The sequence below is a fragment of the Trachemys scripta genome, chromosome 3 (genome assembly GCF_013100865.1).
Source record: "Trachemys scripta elegans isolate TJP31775 chromosome 3, CAS_Tse_1.0, whole genome shotgun sequence".
In the NCBI taxonomy this organism is placed as follows: Eukaryota; Metazoa; Chordata; order Testudines; family Emydidae; genus Trachemys; species Trachemys scripta.
In genome coordinates, this window is record NC_048300.1 from 93873813 (window position 1) to 93891602 (window position 17790).

The 17790-nt window shown below is 41.7% G+C and overlaps 1 protein-coding gene and 1 long non-coding RNA gene across 2 annotated transcripts in view; one reads left to right on the plus strand and one right to left on the minus strand.

The window, feature by feature from the left end:
• Window positions 1–15232, minus strand: part of PLEKHG1 (pleckstrin homology and RhoGEF domain containing G1) — a 222575-nt gene extending 207343 nt beyond the window's left edge. Inside the window, exon 1 of the mRNA XM_034765428.1 lies at window positions 14834–15232. The gene's annotated coding sequence lies outside the window, so the exon portion shown is untranslated. The remainder of the gene's footprint in view (window positions 1–14833) is intronic.
• Window positions 13943–17790, plus strand: part of LOC117874843 — a 58489-nt gene continuing 54641 nt past the window's right edge. Inside the window, exon 1 of the long non-coding RNA XR_004645095.1 lies at window positions 13943–14348. This is a non-coding gene — a long non-coding RNA (uncharacterized LOC117874843). The remainder of the gene's footprint in view (window positions 14349–17790) is intronic.

Consider the following 17790-nt stretch of genomic DNA (forward strand, 5'->3'; position numbering starts at 1 on the left):
GTATTGCTAAGGTAAAGCACAGAAATATGTTATAAACCTGGCATCAGCTGGTAATGAAAGATATTATTAAAATTAATGTTCTAACACCACCATCTTAGTTAACTATTTTTTTTTTTAATTTGCAACTCTGATTTTCAGAACTCTGCATTACAAACAGGGTGTGCTATTAAAGTTATACATACATACACACCACATTGGTTTCAGCGTTAGAAACCCCATCTGGAAGGAATAAAATCAGGTTATTTGCAAGTAACTGGGTTTCTCCAAATATTTTGCCTCTACAGTGTCCCAAGATCTTCAGATAATCAAGATTCTATCACGAGATATAGAACCTCTAGGTCTATGACAACGTAAGCTTGGAGGGAAACTACCAGTTTGTTCTTGAAATGGTAAGACGTTCACACAGGAAATCTCAGGCAGAGCTAGGAACACAAGACTATTCTTCCTTGGTAAGAAAATGCACTTCCTCTTCACTCTGTTTTTATCTGTTATATTTCTAAGACACAGAGAAATATGCAAATAATTGCATAATAACATCAGTAAACACACATTTTTGCATTAGGCACATATTCATCATTTCCTCCTGATCAGATTCAATCACACTATCTATGCTTGAAATCTTTCTTGGTGTATCTCTCTGAGCTCAACTCTGATCAATCAGAATACATATGATCACCCCGGTCCTATCTGCACAGGAAGGCAGCTTAGTTTAACAACGGTGGTTAAGCTCTGTTGTGACTCAACTAGGTTACATCACATTTTGGTGCACCGATGAGTATTGGTGTGACCAACATCATGTGTTTTTTAACCTGCTTAAAATGTAGTTTGGCCCCATTCACACTGTCCAACCAAACTTCATACCAAAAAGGTTGCAGTGTTGCCAACTCTTGTTATACTGGTGTTTCTTAAAAACTTCTGGTGCCATGTCAAAACTTAAGGAAAAAAAAAAGCTAAAGATCTCATCTAAAGATTCTAGCTCTTTTCTTAAGCTAAGCTACTAGCTATCCTCATGGATCAGGAGGAAAAAAAACCTCAAAAGACGTTACTTGAATGCTCCCTAAAGGCTCAAGACCCAGAAGGCACATAAAAACAAAGCCCATTTAGAGTTCTTTTTGTTTTAGATTTTTAAACTTGCCTCATGATTTTTTTTTTTGGGGGGGGGGGAGGAAGGAGGATGGGAAGTGGTACTATGATATTTGAATGTTTGGGGTTGGCAACAGTGCCTGTTGTTGCAATTAATTATTGTCCTAGAGTGGGCATGGCCTAACAAATAGTGTCCTAACACATTAGCCCTTCGGATGTTACATTGGCTACGTCTACACTACCATTTATATTGGTATAATTTATGTCGCTCAGGGGTGTGAATAAGCCACCCCCGAATGACATAATGTACACCAGGGATCAGCAACCTTGGCACATAGCTCATCAGGGAAATCCGCTGGCAGGCCGGGACGATTTGTTTACCTGCAGCGTTCGCAGGTTCGGCTGATCGCAGCTCCCACTGGCTGCGGTTCACTGTTCCAGGCCAATGGGCGCTGCGGGAAGCGGCGGCCAGCACATCCCTCCGCCCACACTGCTTCCTGCAGCCCCCACTGGCCTGGAACAGCGAACCGCAGCCACTCGGAGTGGCGATCAGCCGAACCGGCGGACGCTGCAGGTAAACGAAGTGTCCCGGCCCGCCAGCGGATTTCCCTGATGGGCCGCGTGCCAAAGGGTGCCAATCCCTGAGTTCACCAACCTAGATTGCCGGTGTGGAGAGTGCTGTGTAGGCAGGAGAGCTTCTCCTGCTGACGTAGCTGCTACCGCTCATTGGGGGTGAATTAATTAAGTCAATGGGAGAGCTCTCTCCCATCAGTTTAGAGTGGCCACACTAGAGAGCTTCCAGGAGCACAGCTGCATCAGTGCAGCTGTGTCACTGTAAGCTCTCTAGTGTATCCATAGCCATTATCTTTAGATAGCTATATGCCTGCCATTGCTGTAATTCCCTATCTCCTCACCATCTTTAAAGTATTTACCCTGTAAGGCTGGAAAGTACCACTATTTCTAGATAGTATCTCTGCCCTCCCACCCCATCAAGAGCCAATTAAAAAAAAAAGTATAGATAGATAGATAGATAGATAGATATTTGGCACCTAAAGATGCAATTGGCACCTAGTGGGATTTTCAAAAATGCCTAGGTGCCTAACTCCCATTGTAAGCAACAGGAACTAGGCACACAGACACTTCTTGAATCTTTCAGTACCTAAATACCTTTAAAAAAAACTGGCCCTAAATAACTTACCCTAGGTCACACACTATGCCTGCGGTGGAGCAAGAAATTGAAGCTGGTCTCCTGAGTTCCAGGCTATCACCTTAACTGCTGGACCATCCTTCCTCTCTATGACTCTAGATATTTTTGTCACCTATGGAGACAAGTCTGAAGGGAATCAGCATCTATCCAAAATGGATAGTCCACACATCTGTTCTTGATATAAGCAGCTATGTGTTCAAAAAGGCCTCAAAGCTACTAGAGCCACACTGGATTCAAAGACTTGTTCTAACGGGTAACCACATCTAAGCTGGATATTTTAAGGGAGCCACTCAAAGTAAGGTGCACATCAATACCAACACACTCTGGTTTGTTGTCAGAAGCCAGAATAGGTGTCTATTTTGGTAGAATGGTGCTGCAGCGTATTCTAACAAACTTTGCTTAACTGACCACTGACCCCCAAGAGTGTAGAACTGTGGACTTCCTGGAGAAAACAGATTCTCCAATAATAGCAGTTCTTCAAGTATATCCATATTCAGCAACTCCTTCCTTCTTTGCCCATCTTCAGAGTATCATATTTCAGGCAGTTATGCAATTAGGAACCGAACAGTAAATGTACCTCCTTTATTAATGCAGTCTCAGTAAGTCACTGGTTGAGGTTTACCTGCTTTTCAGGATTTCGTGATCCAGGGATAGCATCCCTCCTTAATAAGTATTTGTATTTTTTGTTTCATACTTCTATCCCACCATGATCTAATGCCAAGATACCAGAGAGTGGGTAGATTCCTTGGAAACAAAATATCAAGTGTTCTGACTCTGAACTTTCAAGTAACTATTAAAGTTAAGACTCTAGATAAAAAACAGATTTAAAAAAAAATCACTGGAAGGTATGTTTATATACTTGGAGTGGAAAACATTCAGCTGCAATTGATTTCCTGTATGGCAAAATACTGCAGGCATTTAGCTGGCTGGCAATATTACAGAGGCCTCCTACCATTACCACTCCTTGAGACCAGAAAGCTCTGCCTGATGCTTATTCCTATGCCAGAATAAATAGAATCCCTGCTGAGTTTCCAAGCTACTTTGGTTTTGGGGGAACCAAACCATAAACAGGCAAAGGTCTACATCTTTAAAAAAATTACTATACCTGACTTGAATAGTATTATACAGTATTGTTTTATATTCACTCTTACCAAATAGATATGATGCCCATCAAAACAGATTCTCTATTTAAGCAAAAACAAAACAAAAAAGCCACCAAACTACACCAACATCTTAGATACATTAATTATGAGGAGCTAATAAAAAAAAAATATTCCCCACATAATTACTAAACTTACAGCGTAACATAATGCTGAAAACTATAATAGCCCTTCAGAACAGACTTCACTGTTCACGTCACTCAAGAAAGCAGTCTGTTTCCATATTTTTCTCAGTAAAAATTACCTGAAGAGAAAAAATATATTCTTTTAATTTATTCCTGAAGACTTTGAGTCGGCTTTCTACTCTATTTAAATACGTTGAACAACAGCCAATAAAGTTTCTCAGAGTTTGGAAACAATTAAGTAGAAGTAACTTCACAAGGTTTACTCTTTGATTATATTCTAATTGCAATCTTTCAAGTGTCCAGGTACCTGGTTGCATTATGACTGTAATTAAAGTAAAACCAAGATGAGAAACGGTCTGTACACTTTCTCTCCTATTTTTCCCTTTAGTTCATATGTTTCTTTTGTTCTCAAGACTTCCAGTAAACAAGGGACTCTTTAAATTCTAGAGGAATGAGATTGTTCAGGCATCCTAGCAGTAGCTAGGTTATCAACTGGTATAAAGTTCTTCTCATACACTAATATAAAAGCCATTCTTCGCTATTGTGCAGAAAATTTAGAAGGCAGGTTGTCTTCTTAAACCAGTTAGCTATCTAGTACATCAGGCTTTGATACTGTGGTTTATAGATCAGTAAAATGTGTAGTTATGCACATTTATAAAATAGTTATTCTGGAAATTCACTGCAAACTAAACTTACTCTTAGAAAACATACAGCATTTAGAAGACATTAACAACAGATATCTCTAGAATGCATGAGTATCCCGTAGGAGTATTTCAGACCTAAAGAGAAGCCTTATACAGGACCAAGTTAAACAAACCCCTCTAAAGAAAGTTAAATTTCTTTAGCTTTATAAAACTTATATATAAGTTAACTAAACCTTAGCTAGTAATGACAACGTTCTTCTATGTAAAACATTTTGGCAGCTTGGAGGACTTCATAAAAAAAAACACATACAAATTTGAAAACTATTCTCAAAAACATGTCAGGACGAAGTTTTCTTTCCAAAACATATTCTGGATGGAAGTCAGCCAAAATGATTTCCAGTATTAAGCCGACAGGTGCTATATACTACTCTCACAGTAGTCTTTGAAATCATCCTCATTTCAAAATTTGCCTATGTCAGCATTGTGAAGTTGCACTTAACTCATCATTGGAGCACACAAATGGGCCAGAATTATGGCGCTAGTGAAATATTGGATGTTCTCAAAAGATTTTCCCAAAGCATACAAGTTGTCAACACAATAAATGTATTTTAAAAGCAGAGATCTCTCTCTACTCTGCTGTGGTTAACAAAAGCGGAACCCAAACCGAGACCACCTGTCTCACTTTTGACCCCAATATAAATGGTATTCCACAGTCTTACAAATAATTTATTCAGATTTCAAAACACTCCTACAAATGGGATGCCAGTCCATCAAATCAGCCTGTTAACCCATACTCCCATATGATCCCCAACTAAGTCTCATATCCAGACAACACAGAGCACAATGTTTGGTTCATTTGCGCACTCCACAAAAAACCTTGGTGGAAGAATCTAATGCAATGGGTTTTTTTTAAATAATTTAGGAAAAATATTAGTATTTTATTAAGACAATTTGTGTACATTGATATTTTAAATACCCCAGTGTTACTTACATAAGTGTGAACTGACATTAGCCAGACAGAGAACAACAATGCAGGCTCATTAATTTGCATTGAGCGCTAAAGTAAAAATTCACATGTAGTGACCGTTAATAGCACATTATAAAAATGTACTAGAGTTTAGGTTACCTTATACAAAGCAATACAGTAATAAAGAGACACTGACAAGCCTGACAGAGTCAAATATTGGAGTACCATTAAAAACAGAAGTCCTCTTTTTTCTAGACTTTCAATCCCAAACATATTGTCACCTCACACTCTTGACCAACACAAATAAGTGCCAAAAAGGTTGTGCACTGGTAACTTAGCCCTGAAGGCCAACACCAAGAAGTCTTCAGCAGCTGCCAGTTGTGATGGGGTCAAGCTCCTGGAAATCTGCATCAGACCTTGTAACTGATTAATGAAATTAGCTAACAGCAAGTTTTTCTGAAGATTTCTAGGGTACATCTACACAGCAACTAGACACCTATGGTTGGCCTGTGCCATCCGATTCAAGCTCACAGGGCTTGGGCTGTTTCATTGCTGTGTAGACTTTCGGGCTTAGGCTGGAGCCTGGTCTCTAGGACCCTACGAGGTGGGATGGCCCAGCCAAGAAGTCTACATTGCAATGAAGCCGCCCCACAGCCTGAGCCCCGCAAGCTCAAGTCAGCTGAAGAAACATTGTTTTAATATCTTTGTTACTGTTGAAGTGATATATTTTACTAACTTTTGCAATGATGTTGTTCCCAGGATATGAGAGTGATGAGGTGAGTGAGATAAGCTTTCGAGCTCCACAGCTCTGTGTAACTCAAAAGCTTGTCTCTTTCACCAACAGAAGTTGGTCCAATAAAAGATATTACCTCATCCACCTTGTCTCTCATATTTAAGTAATGCAGCATAATTCACACCTCTAAAGGCACAGCAACAGGTCAAAGGTTGAAAAACCTGAGTGAATGTCCATGACATTGTAATGTAGATACAGAGGTGTAATAGTAGCCTTAGAAATATCACAAATCAGATACACTAATGAACAGACAAGTAAACTGTGGTATTCAATTTCATAAATACTAACATGTTGCAGAATGCTAGTCTCAGTTGCTTTACAATGGGAGACAAGTACACCTCTACCTCGATATAAGGCTGTCCTCAGGAGCCAAAAAATCTTACCGCGTTATAGGTGAAACCGCGTTATATCGAATTTGCTTTGATTCGCCGAAGCGCGCAGCCCCGCCCCCTCCCCCGGATCACTGCTTTACCATGTTATATCCGAATTCATGTTATATCGGGTTGCGTTATATCGGGGTAGAAGTGCAGGGCCGCCCAGAGGATTTGGGGCAAAGCGGGGAGCTGCGGCACTTGTGCTCACCCAGTGGTGGTCCGGGTCTTCGGTGGCGGGGGGCCCTTCAGTTGCTCCGCATCTTCGGCGGCACCAAGGACCCACCACCGAAATGCCGCTGAAGACCTGGACTGCCGCAGGGCACCTGCGGGGCCCGGGGCAAAGTGTCCCACTTTCCCCCCCTCTGGGCAGCCCTGTAGGTGTGTATCGCTATTCCATTTCAGACACAGGAAACTGAGGAACAGAGAAAAGTGACTTATCTAAGGTCACACACGTGGTTAGCAGTATAGTAATGGCTACTCAGCTCTCCTGACTCCCAGTCCTTTGTGCTAGCCCCAGAACCACACTCCCTCAGAGAAAGTTGTCCATGTCAGGAGGATAAACTAAACAAACAACAAGCTGCACTTCCTCTTCCTAGCTGTAGCTATCAAAAGATTTCAAATCTACAGCAGTTATGACTGGACACCTGTGCAGCTAATTCAACAGGTCCTGCAGTAACCCACTTCTGAGCTGTGCTCAGTACCTTCATCAGATGGATGCAATCCCTCAGCACCGACTTCAGCTCTACAACAATAGCACGTTGGGCTCAGTCTTGCAAAGTCTGAAATTCTGCAAATCCAATTACTTCAATGTTTGTATTTATTAAATTACTTTTAAGACCTTGGGTTAGGAGATAATACAAAGTTTTTCATGGAATGTGAAGTACCTACCAAATATTATGAATGGAGTTGTTTGGATGTGAAGCATTAAATGTAATCAGAGACCACGTAGGAGTGTGGGCACCCAGAACCTTGTAGGATCGAGCCTTTAAGCAGCACCCAGTTTCAGAGGTAGGCTTATCTGCAAAACAGCTGCCAGTCGGGTGGAAGACAATCCACATTTTCTAGGTATTTGTATTACACGGACAACTGTGGTATCCCGAGTGCCTTACAAGTGCCTCAAAAAGAGATTGACTCAGCAACAGAGCATGTCATAGACATGGATTAACCCTTGCCTGCACAGTTAATAAGATTCTTTCAGGCCTCCTGAATTAGCAGCAGCAGTTTTACCCCACAGACCTTTTACCAATATAAACTGAACCATTTAAAGTCACAGATCAACACCAATTTAGGCTAACTCCATTTAAATTTGGTTTGACCAGCTAGCTTGTCAAGTCTAAACCACAACAGAATGTCTGAAAAAGGAGTTCTAACTAGGTCCTTAAAAAAAGCTAGAATGGGGTTATGACTTAGCAACAACAGATTTAGTCAAGCATACCCTCTTGAAACTGAATTAACATGAACTAGTTTAAATTAAATAAAATAAATTAAAGTGTAGGTAGGGCCTAAATTACTCTTGTCCACCTCTCACACTCTATCTACATATAAAGCTCACAATACTTCCAAGCTCAAATGCTGATATTTTACTTGTTACCACCAAAGCTGCTGTCCAGTGCAACATATTTATTGGTGTGTGATCCCTTTTGCTATCAGTCTTGCAGCTCTACCAACTTTAATGATATCTGATGTTTTTCCTAAAGCCCCAAGTCCTGGTATCATGTTATTACTACATGGGAATCTAAGCTTTTTTTTTAAAAAAAAAAAAAAATCCCATCAATCATAATTACAGAAAAAAGCTGGAAAATAGGACACCACCCACCCCCAAGGCTCAAAAACCAAAAGGGGGGGGGGGAAACCTCACAATTTTTAAGCCATGAGCCTGATCTGTGATTTTTTTTTATTTTATTTTTTTTTTTAATGTTTTCAGTTGGCGATACTGTTACAGCTACACAAAGGAGCTTGGCTAGTTTCTCTGGGCCCCCAGAACAAAAGACTCGATAAAAAAAAAGTCTGTTTGAAGTCTAGTTCTTCTCTGAAAAACATCTTTGTAAGAAAATAAGTTTAATATTATTATAGGGATCCATGTTTGTCCTCTATCAGTGATTTCCATGTCAGATGTTCTCACTCTGCAAGTAAAACAGTATCTTTTCCAATTAGCAGCCCTGCAAATTCAGTCCATGTTCATCACCACCATAGGTTCTTTGTGCCAAAATAAGTATTCAGTGACACTCCTACAGTCCTATTTTCTTCAAATTTGGTAGAGAGCTGAAGTGACTCCCACTCACCTTCTCTTAAAATTGCAGAACATATGGTGGGAATAAAAAAAATAGTAAAATGGTATTTTGTTACCAACATCAGCAAGTATGAAGACTCTGAAAAGAGTCAGGGAGTAGATCTGTTGCATAACTGAGTGCCATATTCTACCATTACTTTTCAGAGTAATACCATGCTTCAAATGTGTCTCATGTTTACAGTACATGAATGATTGTTGCTATTTTACATATTTGTAATGTATTTTTATTAATGCATTTCCAAGAAGCCTAAGGCAATTTAATTTCTACTGCAGTAATAATTAGTTTGCTTAGCAACTGTATGCAGATAAAATGTATTCCTCTAATACTCACCTAGAAAATTATTCTGTTGTAGGTTCCTGTTTATATTTTGCTTTGTATGCAGAGGACAAATTCCTTTAAACTAACTTAGAATTGTAAATGTTGATTTTTAGATTGTTTCTCAGATTTACTTTCATAGGAGGAATTCTGTAAATGTTTCCTTTATCATATCAAATGCTTTGATTTGAGTCTAAAAAAAAGAAAACATGAATTCCATATTTCAGGTTATTTTTTAAAGTTGTGTTAATCAGTTGGAGTTTATTACACATTTTATAACACCCATTCTGAATGTTTTGTTTGTTTTTTAAAAACACAAAATCCAGTGCTGCACATTTAAATCTTAGAGATCTGACATCTATGAATTGCACAAAGAGAGAGAAATTCAATATACAAACTAATTTCAATTTGGCGTTTTTGGAGTGCTGTGGTTAATCTATGACAGTATTCTTTTAAAACACTAATAAGAGTTTATATTTGTCCCCCCAAGTTTATGATATCTTTGGTTACACTTCAACAGTTTTCCTAACCATAGGTTGCAGATGAAGCCATTATATAGATAGAGGCTGTGTCTACACTGATGCAGACCCACGTAATGCTGATGGTGGGTGAGCTACTATAGGCAGGGTACCAGCATTTTTACCACTGTCTCATCTGATTCCATTCAGAACATTAGTCATAGTAGTACATATTATGATAGCATCTGAAGACCTCAATCAGGATCAGAGCCCTGTTATGCTGAGTACTGTACAAATACAGAAAAGACAATATCCTTGCACTGGAGTGTTTACCGTCTAAAGCCTGAAATCAGGAAAACATGCTTATATGATATCTAATTTATTTCACTAGGACTTAAACATCCTTCCTGAATAGGCATCTCCCACCCAACAGGTGGGTGCCCTAACCACTGGGATACAGAGTCACACTCTCTCTCTCTCCCAATGACTACATAAGTATTCATCCACAGTGGAACAGCCAGAGAGAGAGAGAATGAATTGTGGGAGACCCCATGTCCACTCCTTCCCTGCTACGATCACTCTTTGATTATTTATCCACCATGGAACAGCTTCAACAGGAGAGACTAAGGGAGCCTAACATCAGAATATCCCACAGCCCAGTGCTTAGAGCATTCTCCTGAGAGGTGGGAGATCCACATTCACATCCTTTCTCCCCCTGTGGCAAGCAAGTACTCTAACCATTGGGCTAAAAGTCATAAGATGGGTGCTGGCACCACCTCCTCCTCTGCCATTTTGCGTGGAGCAAAGCAGGTGCCTAACTCATTCCTGCAAGAAACACCTTAGATGCCTGACTCCAGGTGATGGGTTCTTGTCCATGGACTGCTTAGCAGAGATAGGCGCCTAAGTCAGGGGTTCTCACAACAAATTTTTTGGTGACCTCAGAGTGCGGCCACCAACTCTTGCTGGTGGCCACTCTGACAATTTTTCCTAAAATATTTAATTAACTTTAGGAAAAACAAATAAATATGCATATGTATGTGTGTCCAAATCATTGTAATGTATTCATTGCAGACTCAATAATAAAAATAATGTACAGTTGTCTCTATTCTTTACTGGACCTAAACAGAAGAGAAATACAAATAAGGTGTTTTGCATGTTTCGCTTGATTTTTTCTTAGACTTGCTAGTTAGTAAGTTTGCTACTGTGAAAAATTATATTTGTTAATATCAGTTTTCACAGCATACTTACTCAGCCCCAGCAAGCTGGGCGACAAAGTAAGCCCTGGATGGGGAGTTAGGTAGAGAGGTGGGGGGACTGGAGAGGTCAGCGGTGACATGTTGGGGGGGGGAAGCCTGGGAATAGATCTCCGGGGCCAAAGCCCGAAGCCCTCTGGCTGGGGGCTGGAGTCTGCCGCCGCACAGCCAGAGCCTGCCACCCAGCACCCCAGGGCTGACACCCAAGCATCACCACCCCCGGGAAAGTGGGAAACTCACACTGGTCGCCTATTCCTACAGCGTTTGTGGCTCCAGAAGTAGGCATGGATCAGCATTTGCTGGCGGCCCTGAGGGAGGGACCGCCGCTTTGCCCCTCCCACAATCAGCACCCAGGGAGGCTGTGGCCGCAAGAAAAGTCCCTGGTGGCCACATTTGAGAAACGCTGGCCTAATTCCAGGCTCCTGGAAGGCATCTACCTCTGTGAGAGGGGCAGGGCTTAAGACACACGCCTCTCATCAGCATCTCCTGTTGGCTAGCTTAGCTAGCTCTTTGCCTAGCATGCTGGCTTTTGTGCATCACATTCTTAGGTACTTATCTTTCCCCATTTATCATATAGGGATCCTAGGTGCCTAAGTCAGCTTTGTGAATTTTAGCATTGTTCCTGTGATTTTCTAGGTGCTATGATGAGCAGCAATGCAACACATAAGGCCTTGTCTACACTCAAAACACTACACTGCAGCTGTGCCACTGTACCACTTTAATGTAAAACACTACCTTTGCCAATGGGAGGACTTCTCCCATCAGTGTAGGTAATCCACCTCCCCAAGAGGCGGTAGCTAGGTTGATGGAAGAATTCTTTCCCCCCCATGGATTTTTTCACATCCTCAAGCAATGTAGATGGGTCCACTTAACTTTTTAGTGTAGACGAGGCCTAAATCCTTTCATGGATCCTACTCTTACATCCTGTTCAAGGAAAGTAAAAAGATGAAGATGACTCACAGCAAGTAAGGTTACTTCTTTGTGATTTCCATAAATAATGGAAGCAGAGGTCCTCTACTGAAAAGATCTCAAAAGCCATGTATTAAATTATCTTTTACCTGGGCTTCACTTCAAAGGTGCACATAAATATGCAAGTTAAATAAATCCTCTCCCTCTGTTCCACAAAGCACTAACAATCTGGACAGAGATTAACCCTTTAGAAGCTACATTTCTAAACTTCCCTCTCTAAATGCGATTCTAACAATTAAAAGGCATTCTAGTTAAGAAATCTTGTTTCACCATCTATTAAAATAAGGACAATTTGTGGCAAGCTTTCAAAGAGTTGCACAGGATTTTCAAAAGGAGAAATATTTGACCCCAAACTTAAGGCAGTTTGAAAGGTATATTCTGTATAATTCTAACAGAGCTTTCCCTCTTTGGAAAGACCAAAGAATTATGGTAAATATCAGAAAGAACAAACACTAGTATATTAATGACAGAGAAGTTATAACAACGAGGAGTACTTGTGGCACCTTAGAGACTAACAAATTTAGTTACAGAAGTCCTAAACATTATAACATATATAAATTCACCAACGTCCCACTGTACATTGTTTAAACTTTTAGAAATATCCGATAATATGTTAATACCATGGTAATATGACAAACATTTAATATTGAAGCTACTGAAACATTCTCAGAGCATTGTGCATAGTTTCCAGTTTGTCAACTTTGTCAGGGAGAGGGAAGCTAAAGTTAAAAAAGTGAATATTTGGATGTATAAGGGAACCATTTAGTGCCTTCTAGGGGCAAGAACTTCAGCTTCCTCCCCCTCCCCCCACTATTCTAAAAGAAGCATCTGTGAAGTTAATGAGATTTAACTGTATTCATATTTTGTGTATATTTTCAGCCAAAGCATCCATGTGCATCTTTAAAAATTCTCAGAATTAAGACAACTGCATGCCACAAAAATCAGAAGTTTAAAAATAAAGCTTAAGACAGTTACATGTGTACCTTTCTAACCACAATAAGTTATACATCCAGTAGCTGCTACAGCCAAATTTAGCTTTGTACAAGCTAACAGGATTCCTTTATAAATTTAGCTAGAGGCTTGAGCAACAAACATTTGTAGAAATCTGAACCACAAGTGTTAGGCAGTTCCCTCCAAGCAGGAAACAGGCAAAGAAGACTACTACTAATATAGAGTTAGTATTAATTATTATTTTTAAATCACCTATTCATTGTGATTTATGTAGGCAGTTTCATGTCATTATTTGCTCACACTTTTGATCCACTCCTAATGTTGTTTGTAAGGGCAAGAAATAAGTTAAATCCCAACTGTATCAGTATCCTAATTAACAGTTAAAGGGGAAAAAACATACCAGGAACCAGCCCAATGTAAAATTGTATTTTGTTCCAGGCCCTTTGCTCCTCATGCTGGGAGTGCTGTGGCCTTGCAAAGAAAAGGAGAAATGAAGTGAATCATCTTATTCAACAATGACCCTTTGGCTGATTTAAGGATTGGAGTTGATGGGTTCTGAAGGGCTCCCATTCTATCCTTCCAGAAGGACAACAGCTGTGACATAAGGCCTTCAGAGTCAGGAAAAGAAACCAAGGACAGGGAACAGGGAAATTGTCAGGGCTCCAAAAGGGAAACAGGAAGACTAGCACCTCACCCAAGAGAGAATATATGTATATATATATATATATATATATATATATACACCAATACAATTGGTCACATTTTTAAATGCTTTAGGGAACAGACACCAGAACCAAATTGACACTAACTATATATATTTTAAAAGAGCCAGGTTTAATAAAAATACATTAGAATTTGTGGAGTTTAATTCCAAATAATTAACACCAAGCATTTGGGCTTTAATAACATGTGGTCCAAAACAGAGGCATTATGCAACCTGTATTAAATTTTCAGATATTTGATAATGCAGTATGTTAAATGTTAATGAAAACTACTTCTGGTGCTGTGTGTACAAAATATCTCCTTTGCTCAGATTTAAGATCACACTTAATTGTAGCCAAACAAAATACTTTTGTGGACAAAAATAGCTGAACATTGTTTGTACACTTCATAAATATATTACACACAGGATGCTTTACTACCTGATGTGATATGCCTGCAGTGCATTATTTACACTTCAGATTTTTTGCAGTGCTGGAGTAGAAAGAGAGGGGCCACATAAAGAAGGAGGATAGTCCAAACAACTTCTAAATTGATGGATTTTCCTCATTAAAAGCAAACATAACTGAAGGGATGGGCTAGAGTTTAAAAAAAAAATCCCCGTTTCTGAAATGTTATCGGCACAATAACTCTTCCACTGGCTTACACTTCTCAGTGAATACCTAGGTAGAAGAGTGGCAGTAGCTACCTGCTTAGGAAAGCTAGTACGATTAAAGCAATAGTTTGTCCCCTGCCTCAGATGCCGGAGTTTAACGAAGTTGAAACGCCAGATGTTTCCCTCCAGCCCCAGCCCCGCTTGCTGCAGTCCCCTATGTTACAACCTAAAGGCTCGTGCTCACCAGCAAAACTCGCAGCCGTGCAAAGGAACCGCGTCCCCCTTTCCACACGAGTGACACACCACCAAGAGCGCGCACAGGACTGCGGGCCACACCGGCCCCGCAACAGAGGCGTGCCGGCTGGGACACAAGAGGATTTGAGACTATCCGTGCAACGAGCCCCCCAGCCCAGTCACAGCGCGGCTGCCCCGCCTCTCTTCAGGTAACAAACGCGAAACGAATCCCCCGGGATCTTGAGCCACGCGCAGGGGAGGGGAGCAGCCTCGCTTCTGAGGCGGCGCCCGTGTCTGTCTCCAAGCGCCCAAGAGAGGCATCCACCCCCCCCCCGTCCGGCAGGGCAAGTAACCCCGCGGGCGGTGGTTTAGCCCTGCGGTACCCGGGCGGGTGCGCAGCGGTTCCCACACACGCCGCTTTCCGCCCCCGCGGAATCAGGCCGCCCTTCTTCCCCGCCGCCTCTGCCCCCAACCCAGCCCCACCGCTGCCTGCTCCGAAGCAGCCTGACAATGGTCCCCAGTAGCAGCCGCCGCTGCTGGGATAGGGGGACCCAGCCGGTTCCCTGCAGCCCCGCTTCTCCCCTGCGTCCTCGGGGAGAGGACACCCATTTGCACTGCCTCGGGGCTCCCCGGGGAGAGCGGGAGAAGCCGGAGCTCCGCGGCAGCCCCGGGCATGGGCAGGAGAAGGCGCTACCTGAGGGTTCGCATCAGTGGAGGAGGAAACCTGCTCCGCAGGACAAAGCGCTCGCTCGCTCGCTCGCTCTCCCCGGGATGCCGGCGGCAGCTCCCAGCCGCTCCTGACTGGCGTCCCCCAGTCAGCCCCGCACACCCCCTGAGTGTTTAAATCCGGGGACGGGGATCGGAGCGCGCTGGTCTCCTGTAGTCGCGCTGAGGCTCGCCGGCGTTAGGTGTCCAAGCCGCAGCGCCTCGTCCTCTGGCGGCTCCTGCCGCTCCGCTCAGGCTCTGGGGCAGCAGCTTATTCTCCAAACTTCCTGCTCCTCCCGTGCGGCCGGGGCGGCTCGTAAAACTCCCCCTTCCCCTCCTCCAGCCGCAGCTCTGCCCGCGGGCTCGGCCCCTCCCCAGGGAGGCCCGGCTCGGCCTCCGGCTGCAGCTGACTTCCCCCCGAAAGGGGGGGAGGGAGATTAACCACTTGGACTTGGTTCTGGAGCGAAGCCAAAGAGAACAGTCAAATTACAGCCCGCTGGAAAAAAAACTCAGCTACTGTTTTCACACACACACACAAAGCAAGCACTCCACTACTTTCCGGGGGCTTCCTTCCTGGCCTGGGCTAAACTTACAGCCTTTCCCTTGTGGGTTTTTTTTCCTTTTAAACGCCCCCCACCCCCATGGAGAGTGACTAGCTTCTTACACTTTAAATCACGCTACTAGTGTCTGCATCCCAAGAGGAAACTCACATACTGGAGAGTGGAGACACACCCTTTGATGTTGCATGATGATAAACCAGACCTTGTCCCTTTAAAAAATTATAAGACGGTGATTAAAGGAGTAATTGCGTCTCTTGTCATTTAGTTTAGGCTATTAACAGGGGAAAGGGATACTGTCAACTTTAAATCTAGTCAATTTTAAAAAAAGTTCAAAGTGCCTTTGCATACTACACCTGTCCCAAGTCTCCTTGGTAGTTTTGTGGCTTTACAATCACATTTTCCTATTTTAAACATGTTTTTTTCTGTTTTCTGTTGCTTTGTGAAAGATCCACTCAAACAAAGGAAACTGCCTAACAAAAGTGTAACATAAAGCCCCAGTCCTACATCACAATGAGACTCTGTGGCCAAGCAGTCTCACTGAAGGCAATGGGACACAGGGATCAAGCTGTCAGAACATCCTGATGCAGGATCAGGGCCTAACTGATCATACCAAGAAAAAATTGAAACTGACTATGCACCATTGCAATCAAATGCACAAAGTTAATTAAATGAAATAAGTAGAGAGAGATTTATTTTCTTCAAATTGTTTTCCATTTATACTATTTTAGGTATTATAAACATAGCAGGTAAATAATTTTAAGGCTGAAAGGTGATATACTTTCCACCTGTGCTATTTGTTTACTCTTTGTGTCTCTCTCAGCTTGGACAATTAGTCAGTTTCAGTTCTGAAGTGGCCTACTTGAATACCAGCCTGGTTCACTTTTTGTAACTCTTAGCTAGTCAATTTTGCTATCAGATTTCTCAGCCTTGCCAACATCAAGGGTTCAAAAATCTTGAGTCAAAAACCCAAGTGACTTAACATTTATGAAATTTTTAAAAATAATAATTTGTCTTATTTCTATTTTCTTCTGGTTTTTCAGCTTTTAAGATTCATATTTTCAAGCACTGAAGTAAATTACACTGACCTAAGTGCCAGTGTGGACAGTGCTATGTTGGTGGGAGAGCTTCTCCTGCTGACATAGCTATCGCTGCTCATGGGAGCTAGAGTAATTAAATCGACAGGAGTCCCAGCGGCTTAGAGCATCTGCACTAGCAGCACTACAGCAGTGCAGCTGAAAGCTCTGTCGTGTAGCCTTAGTGTCTTCTGCAATTTCCATCTCTGTGGTATATAAAATCCCAATTCAAGAGAGCGTGTAAGCAAATGCTTAACCTTAACATGTGCTTACGCACCCTTCCTGAATAGGGTGCTTTTCTAATTAAGGCCTAAGTCTCCAATCCTGCAAGTTGTTCCCCCATACCATGTCCATGCAAAACAATTTGCTTTCAATGTGTTTCAAGTAAGAAAAGCAGAGAACATAAATGCAATAGAAAGCACAAATACAATGTGAATGCATATTATAATTATTCTTACTTCCAATTAAACTAAAGGGGGTTTTTAAATTAAAATATATTCAGTAGCATTTCCTCGCTTTCCACCAACATTTCACATTCTCCCGCTAACAAAACCCCTTTGCATATAAAACTTCCCTCCATAATTCTCATCAAAGAAGAGGTCTTTCATTTTTGTGGTATGCTACAGATTCTCCCTGTGCTTATGCTAAATATATGGCATATGGTATGTGAGTGATTTTAGCCATTTAGGATGTTCAAATATATAGACAGAACAGTAATGTGACTAGTTAGTTAGTTTCAATATTCACCAAATCTTAACTATTCTTGCTAGAATTCTGAAAATAACTAATGGTTTGTCCAGATCTCTTAATGCACCATTTTTAAAGTGTTAAAAACTCCCCCAAAACTTACATATAGCATATACTGTCTCAAATGAGGAGTGAATTTAATAATTAAAAAGGCCAATATTTTCTTATAAATCCACATTGGCACTGTTTGAAAACAAAGTTTTGCATTTAGCCCATAATGGAGATACATCGTCTTTTCAATCTAGAAAAAAAAAAGTAAATCTCCCCAGGAAATTTCCTTAATGATAACCACTCCTATAAATAACATTTCTTTATATAACAGGGTTACAACTGGTTCTCACTTATGGGTAAGTCCCTGCTCCATCCCCCAATCATAGAATCATAGAATATCAGGGTTGGACGGGACCTCAGGAGGTCATCTAGTCCAACCCCCTGCTCAAAGCAGGACCAATTCCCAACTAAATCATCCCAGCCAGAGCTTTGTCAAGCCTGACCTTAAAAACCTCTAAGGAAGGAGATTCCAGCACCTCCCTAGGTAACCCATTCCAGTGCTTCACCACCCTCCT